The sequence below is a fragment of the Pectinophora gossypiella genome, chromosome 18 (genome assembly GCF_024362695.1).
Source record: "Pectinophora gossypiella chromosome 18, ilPecGoss1.1, whole genome shotgun sequence".
NCBI classification, from domain to species: Eukaryota; Metazoa; Arthropoda; class Insecta; order Lepidoptera; family Gelechiidae; genus Pectinophora; species Pectinophora gossypiella.
Window position 1 is genome coordinate 1,364,598 of NC_065421.1, and position 22,897 is coordinate 1,387,494.

At 38.3% G+C, this 22,897-nt stretch overlaps 1 protein-coding gene across 4 annotated transcripts in view; it reads right to left on the reverse strand.

Moving 5' to 3' along the window:
* The window catches only part of LOC126375286 (homeobox protein homothorax), a 368,740-nt gene that overhangs the window by 17,034 nt on the left and 328,809 nt on the right, over nucleotides 1-22,897 (reverse strand). The window lies entirely within an intron of this gene.

Below are 22,897 nucleotides of genomic sequence, written 5' to 3' on the forward strand. Positions count from 1 at the left end.
CAAAAAAAATCAAAATGGCGGAAAAACAAGATGGCCGCCATACTAAATTTTGTTTTTCCAGAAAATGTCTCGGGAGCAAAAACAATGTATGGTAGCGTAATCGAAAGGTCATTTTGAGTATGTAAATACTTCTTGATCTTCAGGAACTGCTCCGCATCAGGGAGGCACCCTACGGCCTGGCGAAACTATCACATCTGGATCAATTTTTTTTTCGCAGGATGTATTTAAATCTTGGTCAAATCTATTCGCCGACGAAAAAAAGTCAAAATGGCGGAAAAACAAGATGGCCGCCATACAAAATTTTGGTTTTTCCCGAAAATGCCTCGGGGTTAAAAATGATGTATGAGGAATGTGATCGAAACGTCATGTTGAGTACGAGTATACTTCAAGGTTTTCGAAAACTGCTCCGCATCAGGGAGACACCCTACGGCCTGGCGAAACTATCGCACCTAGAACATTTTTGTTTTCACGATACCTATTTAAATCTTTGTCAAATTTTATCGCCGGTCAAAAAAAAACAAAATGGCCGAAAATCAAGATGGCCGCCATACAAATTTTTCGTTTTTCCTGAAAATGCGTCAGGGATAAAAAATATGTATAAAGGTTTTGATCGGAACGTCATGTAGAGTACGAGTATACTTCAAGGTTTTCGAAAACTGCTCCGCATCAGGCAGACACCCTACGGCCTGGCGAAACTATCGCACCTAGAACATTTCTGTTTTCACGAAACCTATTTAAATCTTGGTCAAATTTTATCGCCGGTGAAAAAAAAAACAAAATGGCCGAAAACAAGATGGCCGCCATATAAATTTTTGTTTTTTCAGAAAATGTCTCGGGTGTAAAAAATATGTATAGGGGTGTGATCGGAACGTCATCTCGGAAAACTGCTCCGCATCAGGGAGACACCCTTCGGCCTGGCAAAACTATAGCAGCTAGAACTTTTTGATTTCACGAGACCTATTTTAGTCTTGGTCAAATTCTATCGCGGTAAAAAAATGGCGGGAAAACAAGACACGCGAGCAGCTTGCTGCGAGCGAACCACGCGACATCTAGTCGTAGCATATATATATAGATATGTTGTAGTATATTTTTAATGATTTAAGTTTATCCTTTTTGATCTCAACAAGTCACATACTTAAACTACTTCTTACTTTGCTTTAAGCGATAAGGCCGCCATTTGCCATTTACTTAGTTAAGAGTCTTTTTGTAATTATTTCTTTTTACTTTGGTGCAATAAAGTGTATTTGTATTGTATTGTATACTTACCTAATACCTAAGAGTTAAAAAACCTTTTGAAGAGGTGTACACAGGTGACAGTGGAACCATATTCTTCTTCCACTGACACCCTAAAAAAAATGAATTTAAAGATTTACATTAGCTAAGGAGTTTTCTGAAAAAGCATCCGAACCGTGTTGTAAATACGTATGTATACATTAAGTTATGTAGATAGTATAGATTCGTTCCCTCATATTAAGATATTATGGTTGTTCAAATAAAATGCAATATCGGTTATTGGTTGAGAGGAGTGGAAAAATCAAGGGGAGGCCTTTGCCCAGCAGTGGGATCGAATAGGCTAAATAAGATAAGGTAAGATCGGTTGTAGTGTTGTTACATGCCGTCGCTTGTGACAAGATGCGATGCGGCGACTTTTTTACAGAGCTTGGTTGTCTATTTGTTATACAAGGTCTATGTCTTCTTCAGTCTATTATATTATTAAAAAAATATAAACCAATCAATCTAATTGAACAATGAATGTCGACTATTTACATACTCTTTTGTCCTTCTTCTTCTTACATTGACAACTTCCATAAATCGTGCGTAACTTTCCACAAAATAACTTGAACAAACAAGCGCCAAGTTCTCTTAAAAGCGAAGCAAAACAAACGCTCGCAATATTATTAGTTACGCAATCTCGCCGGGGAGGCAGGTGGGCGAAAGTGAGGTATTACCGGGAGCGATAAATCCCGTTTTTCCCTAATTAAGGTTTAATTCGGATCGCCCCAACTCGCCGAGGTACAACTTGCCCCAGCGACTGCTGTTTCGGTGTTTAGTTAGGTAAATATGAGTTTTGTTGCTGTGAGATGTGATTGCAGGTATCTAGGTATATAGTTCGCGCTCTGACAAAGGTAAATAAGGTAATGAATATCTGTTAAGATATTTTTGTACGTCCCAGATGGTATTTTATTTGCCCTTTCAGTGCACAAATGAAGACCGTCAAGTATTATTTCTCTCGCGTCTTTATTTAATTTTTTTGTGATTTATTCATGATACCAAATCGTAAGGGCATAAAAAGAGCACGTAACAAATGTTGTCTAACTTAGCAACGTAAAGTCAAATTTATGTCTAACCAAAAACCACTTAATTCCGAAACATTTAAATTACAAACACGACTCAAAACTCAGTCCGAAACTTTTATCGGGACGTCCCGTCCGGGGTAAATCCCGAAATCGTAATCCCGGACCAGGGTGACATAGCTTATCGGCGGTCGGCTCGCCGGCAAATGAAGGCATTAGTTTTCATAAAGCCGGCTCGAGATAGCCCTCGGCCAGTTGCCCTCGGACTCCTGCGAAGGGCTGCACTTCTGGTACCCTAAACTTGATAAATCGCTACTGATATTTGAAGATTTTGCCATCCTGGTGGTTTTTGCTCCTGATAAGCTGGATTTGATTTAGCCTCCAGGCGTAAAATGATTGTCTTATCATAGCGAGTAACGAAATAACATGTAACAATGTTCTATATGGCAAACTAAGCTTAAATTATCACAGTGCACCAGAAAATTAATCTGTATCTACACTTATCTTTTGATTTACATGATAAGAAGTTTGTTTTAGGTTTAAGTAAAGGAGTGGTTTTAGTTATCTATAGTGTTTATACTAAGAAAGTACAGAAAATGTGTCAGTAACATATAGATTTTAAGAAAATAATAGTTCTCAGACAGTAAGACCTACTTCAACAGATTGAAGGCACAAATCTCAGCATAAATAACGGCAAGGCCGCACTAGGATACCAGCAAAACAGTAGGCTTGTCGCATAATTCATTATTAGTAACTTGTTTTTCCTGTCGGCAGTTTGTGGGCGGACAAACATCAGTGTTTTCGGTGCAGATAACAAAGCGGACTTTTGTTAGGGGCTCGTTTGTAGCTAGTTAGTTAGTTTTTGAAAAGTTTGTCTTTTTTCTGACAAAGTTCGTGTTTCTAAGGTGCCTTCTTATATTGAGCGCAGTCCTAAATATTCTAGCGACAATTTCCAAATCATTTATGAATCCAGTTAATGACCAATCATCACAAATCGCTGAATTATAAAACATTTACGTCTCTCGCACAAGTTCTATTCACGGAAAACAATTTCCATCTTGGTGCAAATAATACTTTGATTATACCGAACAAGATCCCAGTAAATCTTTCAAGATTTGTAATCGACACGTCTCGCAACTACTAGGAGAACAGAACGATCGGGCAGTCAAAAGGGTGAATAATCAGGGCTCGGCGAACAAATGCCTGGGATCGCGCAAATCCACTCCGGACAGACAGGCGAATCGCGATTTGATGTCTTGAGATATCCGGTAGAGGTATGCTGCCCCAGTGATTGATTATAACTAGTCTTCGTTTTATAGGTTCCAAAACATTACAAAAGGCGCTCGTTATCTTACGAAAGACATTAATATGATCTAGCTTAAGTGTTCTACTTTAACACTATGGAAAATTAACTACGCTAATCTTATCTTGAAGGAATCTAAGATAACGTTGTATAATGAGCAATAAATACAATGCGAACCCCAATTCTCCGCAAACAACCTACATTGTACGTATAAAATCAAATAAACACAATCCGACTTCATAACCGAGAATTTCCACAGCGGCGTCAGAAAGAAAACAAAAGGCGATATCACGTACAAATACGTCTAATCCATACGGACCCTAGCGGACAATAAATATTTTTCATGAAATCCGCTGGCCGGCGGCGGCATAGAAACGGCCCTAAATCAGGCAGTTATAGGTGCGACCAGTAAATATTATAACCAGGGGATCAGGACAATCAGGAATGAACGACTTGACGGTATTCCCGATGAGCTTTGTACGCTGAATTCTTATGATGCTTCTCACTAGTTATATAAACGATGCGCTGGTAGTTTATTGCGTGAAATGACGCGTCTCTGTGTAATTTTCCCGATTTTCGTTTACTTCTAGGTGTCAAAAGAAGCGTTTTGTGTTATAGATATGAATTTGGTCGTTGACTTCTGGTACTAATATTTACTCCTTCTTTATCCCAGCGCTTATCCTGTTACTCCGGTGACCACTTACTTGTTGAAATTGATACAAAACAGGGTTATTTTTTACAAATGGAACTCTGTCTAAGTAGTTATTAAAAATATATCCAATTTTCAGAAGAACTTTTAAGCATTTAATTAGAAACGAAAATCTGCAGTCACTAACTTCCTAATGAGCAATAAACACTTTCTAAACACAAGTGCACTCCCCTCGTAGTTATTACAATAAAAACAGTCCAAATCTGTACTACCCTGCGTACCCTTGACAATTAACAGAGGACCATGTGTTGCGTTAGTCATTTCGCGTGATGAGAGCAAGGGGTCACGGGTCACAGGGGGTCACGGCAGTTCGGGGGGGTCGATGGCGATATATTGCTTTCAGTAATTACATCCACCGGCTACCAGACCTCCGTAGGATTAAGGAGCTACACTCCTTAAAATGAAGCATTTTCCGCTACGGTAATTTATGTGCCCGATTTTTGCTTTCGACTTTATGTTGCCTTGGTAAATTAATCGGCGAGTTCTCCGGTTTAATTTATCGTCGTTGCCCATATGTTGTTAACAACAATGTCGGACCTTCCGGTGGTTTTAGATTTTATTGCGTCGTGACATTTCACTCGTTTACGGTACGTCGTAACGTAATTAGTTACATAAATTATGTTTCTTGGGTGCATGAATCTCTTTTAGGCGCCTTAAAAACAAGAAAGTGATTTCATAGTTGCCTATACTAAAGTAAGGATCAGAATTTAATACCCTGTAAAACTCAAAAACTGATAGGTCTCTTCATTAATCACCTAGAGAAACAGGCAGAGGTCCAAATGAAATTGGTCCACAAAATATGAACAGTGTTCTAATTAGACAGGCGGTGGCATAAATCGACAGTAAATATCTCAAAGTGTCGCAGATGGTGTCAAAACGCGTTGTTGAAGCCGCGTGGCCAGAAAACAGGAGGTGCCTATTTGGTTGAATAATAGAATAATCATTATTTTTGTTATCACTTCAGTATTCAAACTTTTGAAAATTACGAAAAAGGCGGAACGAATGCTGTAGAATATCAATGATAATTAAGATTTGCAATCACAGGCAAAGTTTTCATTTGGTTGCCTATGGTATCCCGAAGTTTTGTAGCTTTTTCCACATTTGTGTTTCAATGTAGTTTTATTTGCAATTTCATCAATATTTCAACTTTTTTGGAGATTGTTTATTGCAGTTTCCGTAAGTTCCTTTAATATTGGCTGCTTGAGATCATCAAGTATCTACAGATCGCAACTTTAACGGCTCCATCTGGAGACAGGGTCGCGGACAACATGCAATCGCGATAATAGCCCGACCCGGCGCCATATTGCTATGATTGCTTGACGTGCCGAATTTATCCTGCATTAAACGTGGCAAGGGTTACGCCAACTGCCTTGTTTATGAGCTGCTAGGGAGGTAAAAACGATTGAAGTGATCGATGGTAATACAACATAAGTTTTCCTATATTAGTTAAATCAATTTTAAAGAACATTTTCTATAAGAAAATGAAAGAAAAAATATATTAATAATCATATATTATTTCTGGAGTAGATTTTAAAGTAAGAACTTGGCTTAAACACTGCTGTGCAAAAATACTGACACGAGTACTCGCGAGTATATAAATAATTAACTTTGTAACACAATTAATTAAAAGTTGATAAAACTGAACGACAAATATCAGTTAAATACCAGGAGAGCATAGCCAACATAGAATACGCTAGAGACCACTAATGAGTGCGACAGCAGCGCCCGGCGGCCGTTGCGGTGTTCGCGCGAACTAATTTGCCGGCGTGATGGATTGCCGCTGCGGCGGACGTCGAGTGTGTTCCATGTGTCTTATGATCGCCTGGTACTTGTCGCTAATTACTCCGCTCCTTGTTGTTTGTAAATTAGAATTCTCGATATGAGGGAAAAACGAACGTTTAGCTAGCTCTACCCATAATCTAGAGTCGCTTTTGTCGTACCTACCCAATTTGATCTAAATTACCGACGATCGAATTCCGTTTTCAAATGGTTGTGTTTAGTGGATCTATTACACACAGATTAGATTAATAGGAACCGATTGCTCAACATACTCGTAATGTTTACTGAGAATTATTAGACGTTTTGACAGAAACAAGAGATACCGCCGCTGTAGCAGTCGAAAAACTCGCCGTGGAGAAGTCAAATAAATTCAGAAATAAATCGACTAAAAGCAGATTCCGTTTGTTTACACACGTGTCAACATTTCATAGCAGCGTGTCAAGTGATAATAATAAAAATTAAAACAAGAACACGGGAATAATCGGAATGGCGGGGGGATTAACGCAAAAACAACAAACTCAAATCTCGTTCTAAATTCGAATAAATTGGGAGCGGAATGCGCGGGGCGAGCGCCACACGCGGCGTCCGCGGCCGCCATTTGTCAAATTAATGACGTAGGGATCACAATTCTAAGCGGGCACCTGATGACGTCACGGATCTCTAGACATTCCTTGACAACTCTATCCGGTGGGAAATGCTCTTTTTATTCTGTAATGGCGTGCTCGCGTGAGCCGCACTCAAATTAGCGGCGCGCGTAGTTTAATCGCCGTGTCGCAATCGGAACTAACCAAGAACTAACAATGGCCGCGCTTTGTTTTTTTAATGCAAAGATAAAGCCCTTGATTATGCCGCCGGTTCTAGCGTGCATCACTCGTAACGAAGCTGTTCGCATGCAATTTTCGCCGATCCGGTGAATGGGCAAAGAAACGAACGAAAAAATCAATTCGTTCGACATGCGAACTTAAGTATCGCATTAATTTAACATTTTTTTTTCATCCAAATGATGAATGGGTGTAACAAAATTAGTTTTGATTTTTGGAATTAGCAACCCTGTCGACGATAGAACGTAATTTATTACGTTTGAAAGCAAGAATACTTTAGATAAACGTTGATCGAAGACGCTCTCAGTTGTGGATATTCCTGATATCTTATGAGAGTCAATGCCATTTTGAGAGAAACATTATTTTAATGGAAGCGGCGAGATGATAGTGTAACGACACTCATGGAAATATCACTATCTTGTCTTTACTTGTTTTTATTGCTATTTCGAAAATCTACCTTAAGTCTTTAGTATAGAGCAGCCTGGTTAAATTAAGAAATATGTTGTTATTTTGTCACTTTGGAGCAATTAAACTAGTGTCAAGTAGACAGAGTAATTGCTTGAAATATTGTACGACCGACATATCGGACATAGTGGACTAACGACAGTTAGACTTAACGACTCAGATGTGACGATAACGCAATGACAACCTGTACATAAATCAACAAGGAATTAAGCTTTACGAACGAATCTCGGTTTTATTACGTTCAGAAACGACGACAATTTGACTTAAAAAAAAACAATCCTAAAAAAACGTTAAAGTCAAAAAGTATTATCAACAGCGTCAAGTTAGAAAGCGCGTTCCGAAACTCAAAATCATAACGAATAGATCCACTTCGTCGATAGGCAGTATCGTGAGAGACAAAAGCCACTATAAATAAAAGGACGGTTAAAATTTTAAGGGCCCAGTCGAGTTCAGGCGAGGCCATTAGAGGCCCTTAGCGAAAACGAATGTGTCTCCCACTGGAGATGCCAACAGAGATCGGACAATTGTTACCGGCCAGCGTGAAATCTACACGCTCGATTACGGTTTCCGAACGAATCAATGGACTGACGAATTCCACATTCAAATTGATGATTTGATTTATTATGGAAATTGATTAGTTGATCACAATGCGCGCCATTCCGATCATATTAATGTTAGAATTCGTTATTCAAATTAATGATTCCAAAATCAAAATTTCGAAATGGCTGACGACGTATTTATGCAAATGCTCCTCCTCAATGGATTATGACGATTTTATCGCCAACCTATTTAATTAAATGTTAAACTTGACACTTATTAATTGATGTAACCATTTTATAAGGTTTTAACGAGGAAAATATTCGAGTCGCGTTTCGATTACACCGATGACTAACCAGTTCTGTGACAACTGATGGTATTTAACTAATCGATTCCTATTAATCAAGATTTTGTCGAGATATTTTTATTGAGTTTCACTAACTTTCGTATTTGAATTTTATAAGTATATCCCGTTTTGTTACTTCTTTATGTGATGTATAATGTATTATTTGTATTTCCAATTGATAGCCGGTGCTCAGTCATTAGGAATACATTAATAATGTGTCAAAGCATCTCAAAACATTTTTATTTTTCACACAGATAATAAATATTGATGAAGGCTGGCTGGTTGTAAATGTTATTTTATTAAATTTAATGGACTGGCCGATAATGCAAGTGTATGCAATAACGGAACGCGGGCGGATGTGACCGCCGCGTCTTCCTGTCACAATTAATTTCCGGGCGCGTTGAAATTGGCGCGAAAACTGTCGCGCGGGCGGGGGAGGGGGTTACCGCGACGGGAATTTTAATTACGCACTCGTATTCCGAATACCAATGTCGTCTTGTTTAAATTAAATATAAATTATTCGCTCCTAGGCCCTGCTGTGCTCCTGGTATTACTCGGCGAATTGCGAACGCTGAATAAACAACCGTTGGATTTTAATTACAGATTTTCTGCTCCCCGTACAATACGCACGGGTCGCTTTGTCTGTACATTGTAATGCTGTATTGATTTGGAAATTATTCGGATTCTGTACGTAGCTTTCGTTGGACTTACAACGATTTGGATGACTAATTTCAGTGTGATGGAAGGAGACAGAAATATAATTAGAAGGGACACGCCAACCGTGTTTCTGAGTAGTTTCATGCACTAGCCATAAAAAGTTCCGAAGCCATAACTACCGCATATGGTTTGCCGCATATTTTCATTAAATGTATTTTAATGATCCTGATAGAAAATAAACGATTTTTGACTTTGATTTAAACATACCCCGGACACTCCATACCCCATGGTAGTGGGCACTATTTTCCGTATTTAGACACATAGATGACCCATTATGTGTGTAAACTTCACACTCCATACAAAAATTACATTCTTACCGTGTGCTGCCTTACCGCATAAGTGCGAGAGAAACTAATAGTTCGCGCCCCTCACTCCTTAGTGATTTACGGCCATTTTGACTAAAGTAAAACCCAGAGGGGGTGAGGCACCGCTAGCTCGGCGCCTGATACAAATTAGCGCGGGGCGGGGAGTTACCGTTCTATACGTAGTATTATTCTTTATTTCATAGAAGAAAAAATCTATAGTAACTAGAAGTACATTTACAATTGGCTAAGACATAATTTTGGTCGTAAATTATTCATAATTACTTAGTTTATATAGCAAATGTAAATTGTTACTGGCAATAAATTTATTTTATTCTTACAATACAATACAATACAATACAAATACACTTTATTGCACCAAAATAAAAAGAAATAATTACAAAAAGTCTCTTAATTAAGTACATGGCAAATGGCGGCCTTATCGCTTAAAGCGATTTCTTCCAGACAACCATAAGGTGAGGAAAAATGTAATTAAATGTAATATTCTTATTATTAAATTATTGTTATTTTTAATTTTTTATTTTAGGTAAGTACCTACCTAAAAGCTACTATATTTATCATCGGTCCGCACAGGGCACGGGCCTTTTCTATGGATGGATACGATCGGGCCTTAAACCATCACGCGGGCCCAATGCGGATCGATGGTTATTAACGACTGCTAATGCAGCCGGGACCTACGGCTTAACGTGCCTTCCGAAGCACGGAGGAGCTCGAGATGAAAACTTTTTTTTGTGGTCACCCATCCTAAGACCGGCCTTTGCGAAAGTTGCTTAACTTCAACAATCGCAGACCGAGCGCGTTTACCGCTGCGCCACCGAGCTCCTCAACTATGTTTATACATAGTAGCTATTAGGAACTTAACAAAACTTCGCAAATAGCGAGTCCAAATGTAATTTAGAGGGCAGATGAAAAGTTTACAGCGCAGACGGGTGCACTCCTTATAGCATTTAACAAACTTTGATAAAAAGATTAAGTATGACAGTTTGAAATATAGCCACCGCAGTCGGAGGAAAAAATAACAGTGCAAAACTTTCTCGGGAGGGCCAGGCAGGGACTTGGTACGGGGGACCCGAACCCTAGATAGCTGGTCCTAAACACGGAATAGAAGAAAGACGTTGGAAGGCGACACACAAGTATGAGCACATAGTTCATACTTCAACTTTGCACTCGACTCGTCCGCAAACTTTACGACTCACGGAACTCCGCGAGAGTATTTATGAGAATGAGCAAGATGTGCTATCGACGGGGAAGAAGCAAATACTCCTATCTTACACAGAGAAGATAGGAGTATTTGCTTCTTCCCCGTCGCTATATTGCACATTCTCCTAAATGCTCTTTTTATAGAGTTTTACCTCTTTTATGTAGTTTTTTATTCTTTTATAATGATTTTGGTTCTTTTGTTCTTCTTGTAAAAGCGTGGCTCTTAAATTGATGATGATGATGATGTTCTTCTTGTAAAAATATATTATATTTCTGTTTGCACGAGAACCGTTTTTATTATTGGTCGTCAATAAAGAAAACAGGTCGTCCTGTATTTGTAACCTGCAGAGACTATCGTGCTAGGAGATCCTTCCTTATCACAGGAAAGCTTCAAAATCTTAGTATGATCGGCTATTTATCTAATAAATATGCTATCTTACGAAACCAATACGTGTAGCTAAAAACCCGAGGCTCAACACCCGGAACCTATAGCTTTTATGGTTTCTAATAGATAAACAGTCTATACATATGGGCACAGGCCTCCCTCAATCAACCGGAGGGGGTATGGAGCATACTCCACCACGCTGCTCCACTGCGGGTTGGTGAAGGTGTTTATACGGCTAGTAGCTGGGACCAACAGCTTAACGTGCCCTCCGAAGCACGGAATCATCTTACTTTTTCAGACTATTAGGTGATTAAAGCCTGAAAAGTCCTTACCTAACAAAGGTTTCTAATAGCTAGGTTAAAAACGTGGCCCAAAATCCATGGCCCCTCTAGCTCCTAGGTCCTCATGCGGCCCTGTTACCCAACGGGCTCCATTGTTGGCAAGTACGGCGAGTTAATTTCGTAGGAAAGAAACAGCGAGGCGCAGGTGTTGGTCCCGTCGTATTAATTTGAACGTCTCCTCTAATACCTACGTATGACTGGTACCAGGGCAACAGGAATATAAAGAGGAGCTACGTAGATTATTTCCTTACTGTTTGTTGTTGTTCGGGAAATAATCGATTCATTTGGTTGGATTCTGGTACCGTCTTTTTTTGGTCTTAATTATTTTGTCCCCAGGACAAGCAAAGGGAGCGTAGATTTTTTTGACGTGAATTATTGTAGATTTGCCGCAAATGGCATTATTTAGGCAGTCCCACACATAGTAGGTGAAACCTTACTTTTAGAAATTTTTGGCAGGTTTTTTTTAATCTGAAAATAAAGAGGCCTCTCATACTTTTCATTCTAATAGTGACACTTCTGCTGTCTATTTGTTGCTAGTTGGAATCCTGTGATTGAAGTCTGATGATAAGTAACATTCAGAACGTATTTGTCATAAATAATATCGCAGATCGTCGATAAGTTAATTTCTATCCTATCCACAACACATTAAGTATAGGCATTACCTGCTTGTACCAGGAAAACAGAAATATACAGCAGTTATCCATACTAATATTATAAATGCGAAAGTTTGTGTGTGTCTGTCTGTTTCTCCGTCTTTCACGGCAAAATGGAGCAACGAATTGACGTGATTTTTTAAGTGGGAAAGAAGAGTGACTTATGCTATTTTTTGTCTCTTTCCAACCCCTCATTTCCCTAAAATGGTGAGTGGAAGTTTGTATGGAGCATTCAATTATTTGTGACTAATAAAAATTCGTGCATATTTTTTTTTGAAATCTGTTTGCAACCCCTTCATAGAGGGGGGGAAATTTTATATGGGACTTTTTGCAGTTTTCAAGGTAATAAGTTAAACATTGGTACATTAGGAATGGGAAACCGTGTCACCCCGAGTTTAACGGGAGCGAAGCCGCGGGTAAAAGCTAGTGGTTTTATAATGTTATGAATTATGATGTATGTATCTATAGGTGTCAATCGAAGTGACAGGGCTGTCAACCACTACATTTTTTATTATTAACTCGTTCTAATTGGACAATTTACTGGGGATTGAGAAAGAAACACACATGAGGCCTTTTTTATGTACCATGGAAGAACCAGCTGTTTTAAAGTTAAAGGTTATGACGGATTGACATCATCATTTAGATAAAAAAACAATGCTGTACGTCCTAATTGACTTGTCTCCGGCGCTAATCGAAGCTGAACTTTTTAAGTTTTTCACTGCATCACGCCTGTATCTAAACCCTCACGGGTAGGCAGATGTGAATAGTATATACAACCACGCGACGCCAGCTATTTATTTACACATACATACATAAACAGCCTATATACGTCCCACTGCTGGGCACAGGCCTCCCCTCAATCAACCGGAGGGGGTATGGAGCATACTCCACCACGCTGCTCCAATGCGGGTTGGTGTAGGTGTTTTTACGGCTAATAACCGGGACCAACGGCTTAACGTGCCCTCCGAAGCACGGAATCAACTTACTGTTTCGGACAATCAGGTGATTCAAGCCTGAAAAGTCCTTACCAAACAAAGGACAGTCTCACAAAGTGATTTCGACAATGTCCCCATCGGGAATCGAACCCGGACCTCCAGATCGTGAGCCTAACGCTCTAACCACTGAGGCTGTTATTTTTTATTTATTTACATACTTATTTATTTAACAGTTTATTGTACACAAGATATAAAAACAGTTAGACTAACACAAATCAGTCAAATGGTTCAGCTTATTTCTAGTTGATATCTCTTCCAGCAGACCGGGAAGGAGATACTTAAAAGCTGCTTAAAGCTATGTTTATGTACCATGTAATAGGGCAAGCGTATTGCCATTAAACGGGCACAAATCCTTAAAACCACTACCACCACATTCAAAATACCATCTAGTATTTTATTGTAAAATCGCACCTTAACATAATCCACAAAAAAAATTCAGTTCCTGTTAGAGTTGATCAAACACACCCCGCACCAACCCGCATTGGAGCAGCGTGGTGGAGTATGCTCCATACCCCCTCCGGTTGATTAAGGGGAGGGCTGTCCCCAGCAGTGGGACGTATATAGGCTGTTTATGTTATGTTATATGTGTTAGAGTTGATGTATATCTGGACCGTTTGTTTAACAAGCCAAATGAAGCACCTACTCAATTAATAGCACTGTCAGCAAGGCACCGGTTCTCGTCAAAGCTTTGTCCTGTAGAGGTTCCCAGCCCGAGGTGAACGCAGCTGAATTTATAAGTAAAGTTGAGCAGCCAGTGCACGGCTTTGCCGCAAATCCGGACGGCAGATTATGACGGCTCCCCGCCCCCCTCGCATGACCCACGCACCCTTCATCCAACCACACAGCGACGCCATTAAACCCACTTTAATTGTAAATTATTACGACCCAACCTCAACTATTAACATAATTGTTTCAAAAGAAATGTGAGTAAACCATCCACAGATCGTAGTAAAGATATCAACAGCAATTAAGAAGCATATTTGCATAGAGATGCGGCCGCGAGATCGCGTGACATTTCTTTGATCGCCATTTTGTTTTTTACTTTTTTTGTCTCGAGTATTTCTTACAGTACATGGAAATGCGAACGGTTCCATTAACTAGGCAATGTTTCTGTTTTTATTGCTCGTCTTGTTATTCTGGTTTAACTTGAACGTTATTAAGATATAAATATGCATTTTGATGCGTCAAAACTGCTGTAATTATCATTTTAAAGGTATTAACTTTTCGTTTATTACTTGTAGTACACCCGGGCTCGATGCTCGGATTTTGTAATAAAAGTCTATTTTAATTGGACTACCCGTTTTATTATCTTATTAATGAAGTTAGTAACGATCATTATATTTTCAGGTTTCAAATGTACATTACAATAATGCGAACAAATTAGTTGACCAAAAAAAAAATACATCGACAATTTGAATTTCATTCCTCGATTTCTTTTCTCTAATTTATCAGCTGTGGACAACGGTCTTTGCTTATTCAGCCTCATCTGTTCGGTCCCCTAGCCAGCGACAAAGCATAACCATAGAGATTACAAGTTAACTTTTCCGATCACAACACCATAGACAAAGGCTTAAATTATACACGGCTGGATTGGCAGAGACGATTTTACCCTTTGACAATCACGGGGTGAGCAAGGGGTGACTAATTGTCTGTCTGTTCTGTTATTATGTTTACGTACTCTCTCAGTTTATGTTTATTTGATAAGCTTAAAGCTTTTGCCGTTTTGCATAAGTAATTCGTTACAGATGGATGGATATTCATGGGTTTTAGGTTCGGTTTTTGGCCGTGTATTACTGGCTTTTTCTTTTTGCAACAAACTGAATACTTAAACGGATGTGTAATCCATAATGAGGTGAACAGAGACATTGCAGTCACTTTTGATGAGAATTTCTAACAAGGATATGATGATAACGTGATCTGTCCATCATCGTCAATAAAATGGTCCATCACGCCATCTCTTTGGTGAAGTTTTAATGTAAATATAGGTTTGAAAGTACCAGGGCATTAGAAGTTAGTGGCGTCGTCGCCTCTAAATAAACCGAGGTCGTAATTCAAAACAAGAGGCCGCTGATAAGAAAGTTTCATTACCCAAAATGTTGAATTTAAAACCGGGACTTAATCAGCTTTATGGAGTTTATCCGAAATCTGACCCTCGACTCCACCTGTGTGTTTAGGGTTCAGATTACTTCGCGAAAATTTCGCTTGTATTGGTTATTAGATTAATTTTGCACGAATTAAATTATGGTTTCTAATTACTGGGACTGGTTTTTCGACGCGATATATTTTCGCCGTGTCGCGCTTATCGTTCAAGTAACAATGGGATGGGATAGTGGTAGATAAGATCCGCGGTAGACATTGTGCTGGACCTTTCTGGCGTTTACCCAAATCCGCTATTGTCTTTGAGCAATGGCATAGAATAAGGAATAATTAATAGGCTAGTCTCCAGCTAGTCAAATCCGTTACTTTTTACTAAACGTCAAAACATGAAATTACTGCGGAATTTGTATGAAAAACGCACTGTGACGTCATAAAAACGCGTGATAAAATGTCGTACTTATTATTATGTTTATCTTGATTAAAATTCATAAATAAGTTAAATAGAAAAAAGAAAATATTTTTCATTCATTTTAGATCTGTTTTTATTTGTAATCAGAATTTCATAATTTATCTTGAACCTAATATTCGACCCAATTCATAACTCTTCATGTGCCTTGCAGCTAATATGTTGTACCGTTAACATAAATAGCCTAGGCCTCATGGAGCATACTCGACCATGCTGCTACAGTGTTGGACGTCGAATCAAGTCTGAAGTGTCGAACCAAACAAAGCATAGTCTCGCAAAATTATTTCGATAATGTCTCCATCGGGAATAGAACTGGGACATCCACATTGCCCGAACCGTATTCGATATTCGGGGGTCGTATGAAATAATATGAAAAGCACGTGTTTGTCGAGGATAGTTAAAAATGTTCAGTTTCGTCGCTAAGAACTCAAGCAGCCGCCATTTAAGTGTTCATTGTAAAGTATACAAATGTGTATGTTTGTTTGTTCCGTTTAAGTAAGCCAGTCCCCGAGAGCTTGTACCAGGGCGGCAGCGAGCGGCAGCAGCGTTCCCTAACCCCTTCGCAGTTTGATAAATGGCCAATTACAGAGCGGGCCGCCCGTCCCTTCTGTTAGCTTGTTGCCTATTTTGAATTGCTTTTGCTTTTTCGTTTAGATTAATATCTAAATAGGATAGATACGGATCCCGCTTAGGTATTTACGTTGTTTTTAAACGTAAATTTTCGGCGGAAAGCCTTTTGTTTTGTCCTTTTTCGCCGGCCATTGTTTTAGGTCTTAATGCGAATCTTTGTTCGCTCTGTCTTGCGATGTAATACTTCTTTGTTTAACGCTTTTTCGGATTAATGTTGGCTGGTTCTCAAAGCGTGGTTGTAATCCGATTTACTAAGTTCTCGCTCTATACCCACTTTATTGTTTAGACGAGTTAAATCGGCTAAGACGACGGTGGCATTCTTCAATGGATAGATACATCTACATCATTACCTATAGCTCCACGGCCTCCGTGGTCCAGTCGTTGAGCGATAGGCTCAAGGTCCCGGGTTCGAATCCCGGTGGAGAAATATCGCGCAAAAATACTTTGTGATCCCTAATTTGGTTACGACATTACAGGCAGATCACCTGATTGGTTACTACTTACTACATAAGTAAGTAATTGTTACATAAGCTATGACAGAGAAGTTTGGCGGGTCATTATAGTAGCCAGGGTTGATGAAGTTGGTAATCCACCTCACAACCTACACGATAGAAGAAGACAGCTTAATGCTAACGACCAGATAAGTATCTATTCCTACATTCTTTAATATTAGGTACACAGTACTTCTGAAGTAGATATTTAACTTGCTTCATTATTTCATTACAAAATATTAAATTTAGGTACTTCACTTTTTTTATAATTTTTTTGTCGTAATGTATTCTGCCTATTTGTAAATGGAAATGAAAAAAACATTTCACTTTTGCAATACGTTCTTTATTCAAATAGTTGTTTTTATCAAAAATAATGGCACATTTTCAAGAAAATATTCTAAAAAGTCATCAAATATCAGCGCAGGTGTTACTTATTTACACAAGATGGCGCTGGACTAACATACAATTAATTTTAAATTTTTTTTTTTTATTCAAAAGAGCTCAGGTGCATTTGTTGAACTCTCATTATTGTTTGTATGGGTTCCCCCTCTGTTTGCGATGCTCAACTTTGTATTAAAGTATAATTGTATATGCCGTAAGCCCTATTAAATTGTTTAATATTACGAAGAGGATTTAAAAAGTTTTGAATACATAAGACCAGGAATTAATTGAGCGAGAGTGTACCAATAATAGGCTAGTTTCCAACTAGTCAAATTACCATGAAATTTTTATGAAAAACCACACAGTGACGTCATAGAAAAACGTGATAAATGTCGAACTTATTATTACGGTTTTCTTGATTAAAATTCATAAATAAGTTAAATAGAAAAAAGAAAATGGTTTTCGTTAGTTTGAAATGTGTCTTTATTTAGTAATCAGAATTTCATAATTTATCTTTGACTTAGACACTAAAGGTGACAAAAAACGTTTTCTCTGCTTTTTTTTAATGCAAAATTTTATTTACGTAATAATAAGAAAAACAATACAAAAAATGCAAAAAGGTTTGTCAGAAGTGGGATTCGAAGCCATAACTTATTTAAGAATTTTAATAAAGTTAAATGTAATAATACATAATATACATACATTTTTTTCACGTTTTTCTATGGCGTCACAGGTTGCATTTTCATACAAATTCCATAGTAATTCCGCGTTTTGACGTTTAGAAAAAAGTAGCTGATTTGACTAGTTGGAAATTAGCCTATTATAGGCTTCGTGATGGATACTAATAATTGTATTAATTAATTATAAAGAACATAAAAAGTCCGACGATATTAATTAAAATACTAAATCAACTACCAGGGATCCATAACCGTATCGATTTCATTAACTCGAGCGCAAGTTCCGCCGCCCACCGCTAGGGGCGCCACTTTCTTCGCATACCATAGACTAGCGAGTTATCCGGGTTCCCATTGTCTATTTACTATTGTTTTTACCGTTCCACACCGCTGCAGGCGCTCCTCAAGAATCGGTTCCGCTCTCCAATTGAAATAGATATTATTAACATTAATGTGAGCCCATAGGCATTGTTGGGACGGATCAAGAGGTAATGCGGGCTCGCCATTTGTCCGGCCAAGTATTGAATGCCATTTGAGGCTATACAACAAGTCACGCGAAGAAACGGGTTTGTATCCTTAGTCCATGAAGGCTTAGTTAAAATATATTTCATATTACCACATTACAGTGGGTACATCGGCCAAGATATGAAAAAAAAAACTCTACTTTATTACTAGTCTTTCTAGACTAGGCTTTCTGAGGCCGACTAATCGGCCAGTCGGCCAAAACCCTAAAAACTATGGGTCACCTCTCAGAACAGAAAGTCACCCAATATTCTAAGTCCGTCTCTGTTAGAGCGATCACAATAATAATCTGGTTGTATAATGATAGTAATTACCGTATATGGAAACGCTATTGTAAGCGCATGCGCGCACCCATGAACAACCAATGGAATTTTAACATCATGTCGTGTCTACAGTTTTCCTATTTGGATTTTTTTTATGTAAGTACAAAATTACGCTAATTTTGCTTGGGCATTAGTAATGACAGTGTAGAGTACAGTTTTGTAATAAATTATGTAGGTACCGTTTCTATAGTTTTTTGTCATTTCTTTTTGAGGTTATTGAATAAGGTTTAAGTTAAAAAAAAAATAAAGACATTAGGTACTATGAGTATTTTACCTCATTCTTGGCAAAGTTCGAATAAGTGTCAACTTAAATATTGTCACAAAAAAAATTAACTTTTTTTAACACATGTCAAGAAAAAGTACCAGGCAATCATAAACACGGAGAAGACATGCGTGGGCAGAGATCAACGACCACCACGCCGATACGCGCAAGATGGATGGCGCGAATCGACGCCCGTTTACTTAAAACGACACACATTAATGGGCCTGATACTGCCCACATACCGTTACTTATTCAAATCTAAATGTAACCACAATAGCTTTGCCACTTTGACCCCGTGGGAGGTCCAGAAATCGAGAAATTTGTAAATTGATATACTCAATGTTAAAGGTTAAATGCATTTTTAGAAATGGCGGCTAAAGACAGTAGCCATTTATTATAAATCTCACTGTCGTCTATGAATTATATTTTTAAAATTGGAATACAAATAGGCTGCTGTTTATTTTAAAAATAAATGAAAAATATAAATCCACGAAATGTCACGACGCGCGAGATAGCGTCAAACAGGCAGACGTCACTTATTTTTTAAATTTAATTGGAGTATTAACGGGGCATAGATAAAGTCACTCTGCCACAAAACTTTTTTCTTTTTTAAAACATTATCAGATGGCTTACCGTTTGAATTTAAAGGTACGACTGGCTGGTACGAAGTTTTAATAGACTTGGCGTAATCTGATCGGCTCAAGAAAAAAAAAACATTAAAATAAATTGTGGGTTCGGGCTCGGTGAAATGGGGAGTTGAAATTGTCACGATTGACTTGATATGGATATTTTTCCTTGAGGTGAAAAGGTTGACACTTAATCTAATACAACCACAACGAAAAAATGTGCCCGTTTTTCTTTCTTACATATTCGTAAAGCGCTCTGGCATAACATACGATACGAAAAATAACCCTCCTATCAGAAAATGCGAAAAAATGCACGAAAAAAAGAGAAAATTCGGTCATTGCTCGCCATAAATCCAACAGGAGTTGCGCTGAACGCTCTAATTCCTTTGTTTGGCAAACCGAAAATTGCGGACGCACAATGCCATATTTCACTCTCTCGCACTTGACTGATTCCTGCACGTTAGAAAGTGACAGATGTCGAGAGACATGACATGCGTCAAAATGAACATCGCGTTAGAGGTGATCCGGTGCTTGAGGCATTAATCGACACACTATTGGTCTGATTGAAGACGTTAGCTGCAGTTATGTGGTCCTGGTAGGTTGGATTAGAAAAAGTAGGTATTCTTTCCATCTAATCGTTAGGTATACTTGAGATGAAGTCATCCTATTGTTCTACTGCTTAAACCACTTTACGAGACACGTGTCGTTATGTTTTTACCCGACTACAAAACCAGTTGTAAGAATGTATATTTTCTTTTTAAATATTTTTTACCCGGTATCATACGTGATAGACAGACGAAGCTTTTAACTTAATTGGGAAAAACATGCCTTAGTTTAAGAAAAAAACTTACTTTTTACGTTATAAATATATTTACAAAAATAAAATTTAAAAGTCCTCAAAAAAAAAACTTACAACTACTATTTTTAAAATAAGAAGGAAAACGTATAGTTAATACCTTTCATATACCGTCTAGGAACAGTCGAAGAGTAATCTGGAAACCTATTGGCGCGTCGCCAATAAAAGCTCTTAGTAAACAGCGCAATGTACACCTCACAGCCTGTACATATTATCATCTACTATTTGAACCGTTCATATATCGTAACCACTTTGCCTTTGTTCATATTTTGCCTTCCACTTTAGCCAAAGTGCTATCCAAATTCACTTTATGAGCCCTGCACCGAAGCAGTTAACACCAAAGAGGATTGTTTCCATTCGTCAAGTAAGTTTAAAATAGGTATTAAATAAAGGCATATTAAAAAGAAAATAAATGAAATTAAAAAGAAATCAATGTTTTTTTTTCAATTACTCGATGATAATTTAAATTGTTTTAAAACATTATGCCAGTTCCTTGTTATATTTGACATTTACATATATATGAAGAAGTTTATATTGATAAATCCTATTTTCGTTCAAAATTCAAACTTATATTTTAAGGCGTTCTTTTTTTAAACTCCGTCGATAGACAAAGGTTTTCTTCAGAATCCGTTCGAAAACTTGCGCTAGGATGACGTCGCGACGAAAATCTCTTTAAAATTCCATCAATGGCTTAAATTTATTTCCATTGAAGTTTTCCTTGGGAAATCCCTTTTCCATCGCCTTATCCTGGGGCGATAAATCAGCTGGCATTGTGTCGCTGCCGAACCGGCTAATGTACAGGCGCCATTATAGCGGGGAACAACCTTAGATTTATTGTAACTCCGGGTTTTGATGTGTTAATTTTACTTTAATCCCAATGGAAATTGGGGAAATATGTGATTTTTTTTTTGTAATGACTCACAGTAGCAGCATTCATAAGTACGTCAATCGCAAGTTAAATTAAAAAAAAAACAACATAACCTCACGTCTGCATCTCAAATAGGGTATTCAGAGGTACATTCATCGCAAGATGAACTAAGTATCGAGCTTTTCGTTACTAATAAAAGAAGCAGAAAAAGATACCTGGGAATGCATGAGAAAAATAATCCCCAATCATCATCCCCCTAGCGTAATCCCGTTTTTCACAGGATCCGCTTACCTAACCTGAAGATTTGACAGGTCCGGGTTGTATACAGAAGCGACTGCCTGTCTGACCTTCCAACCCGCGAAGGGAAAACCAGCCCAATACAGGTTAGGTCACATATCTCCGAAAATAAATGTGTCGGGAATGTGGGTTTCCTCTCGATGTTTTCCTTCACCGGATAACGGATAGCGTGATAATCATTTAAGATCCAAACATGAATTCGAAAACAAATTTGACAATGATTGGTTTGGGCCTGTGCTGGATTCGAACCTGCGACCTCACAAGCGTTCTACCAACTGGGTTCACGGCTTCGAAAACACGACTACTACTACGGAATACCTTTCACGAGCTTTTATACATGCTGTGGGCATCTAGGTATTGGCGATGATCTGCTCGATGGAATAATACAGCTGGACAATGTTGTTAACGGCACTTTTTTTTTGTTATATTATAATGTTTGACACACGATACGCGTTAGTTATGCAGATTCTAGAAGAAAGGCAAGTATTGCCATACTAAAATAACAATATAATATTGTTGGGGATGACAACACATGCAATAAACCTCCATTCCACAATTTCCATTTATCTCATTTTAAGGACACAGAAACATCGAAATACGATCTTTTCTCATCGTGTATTTAAAAAAAAACTATCTGCTTACTCGCGATTATCAATAAATATGCAAATTATATGCTAATTATGACCATAAAGAGCTTTAAATCGGAGAATTATGAAGACTTTCCATAATTATTGCATAGCACGAACGCAATTACCTTATGTCAAGTACATTTTTTATGTTTAATTGGAAATTTTGACATAAACATAAAAACATAAACAGCCTATTTACGTCCCACTGCTGGGCACAGGCCTCCCCTCAATCAACCGGAGGGGGTATGGAGCATACTCCACCACGCTGCTCTAATGTGGGTTGATGGGCGTGTTTTTACGGCTAATAGCCGGGACCAACGGCTTAACGTGCCCTCGAAGCACGGAATCATCTTACTTTTTCGGACAATTAGGTGATTCAAGCCTGAAAAGTCTTTACCAAACAAAGGACAGTCTCACAAAGTGATTTCGACAATGTCCCCGTCGGAAATCGAACCCGGACCTCCAGATCGTCAGCCTAACCAGTAGTGGTTAGAGCGGTCCGTGCTGTTATATAATTAACGTATATGTCAAATGTTTAAATAAATAGCGCCTTAATGACATCACTTATCGTCAATTATTTGTTATTTAAACGGTTTTTTTTGTTCAATAATAGTAAAAAAGTGATTGTACTGGTGAGAATTACGATGAGTGAAGTGTGTTTAAAAAAAAATGAAAACTACACGTTGGTTGTTTGAAAGAAATTTCTGCAGAGCAATAAGATCGCCAAAACATACACACATACATAAAATAACGCCTATTTCGCACCGGGGTAAGCAGAGACTATGGAATTCCATTTGCTTCGATCCTGACACACTTCTCTTTCTTCCTCGACATTCATCAATCGTTTCATACACGCACGCCGGTTCAGAGTAAATCGAATTAAACCTTTTCTAAGGACATGTCCAAT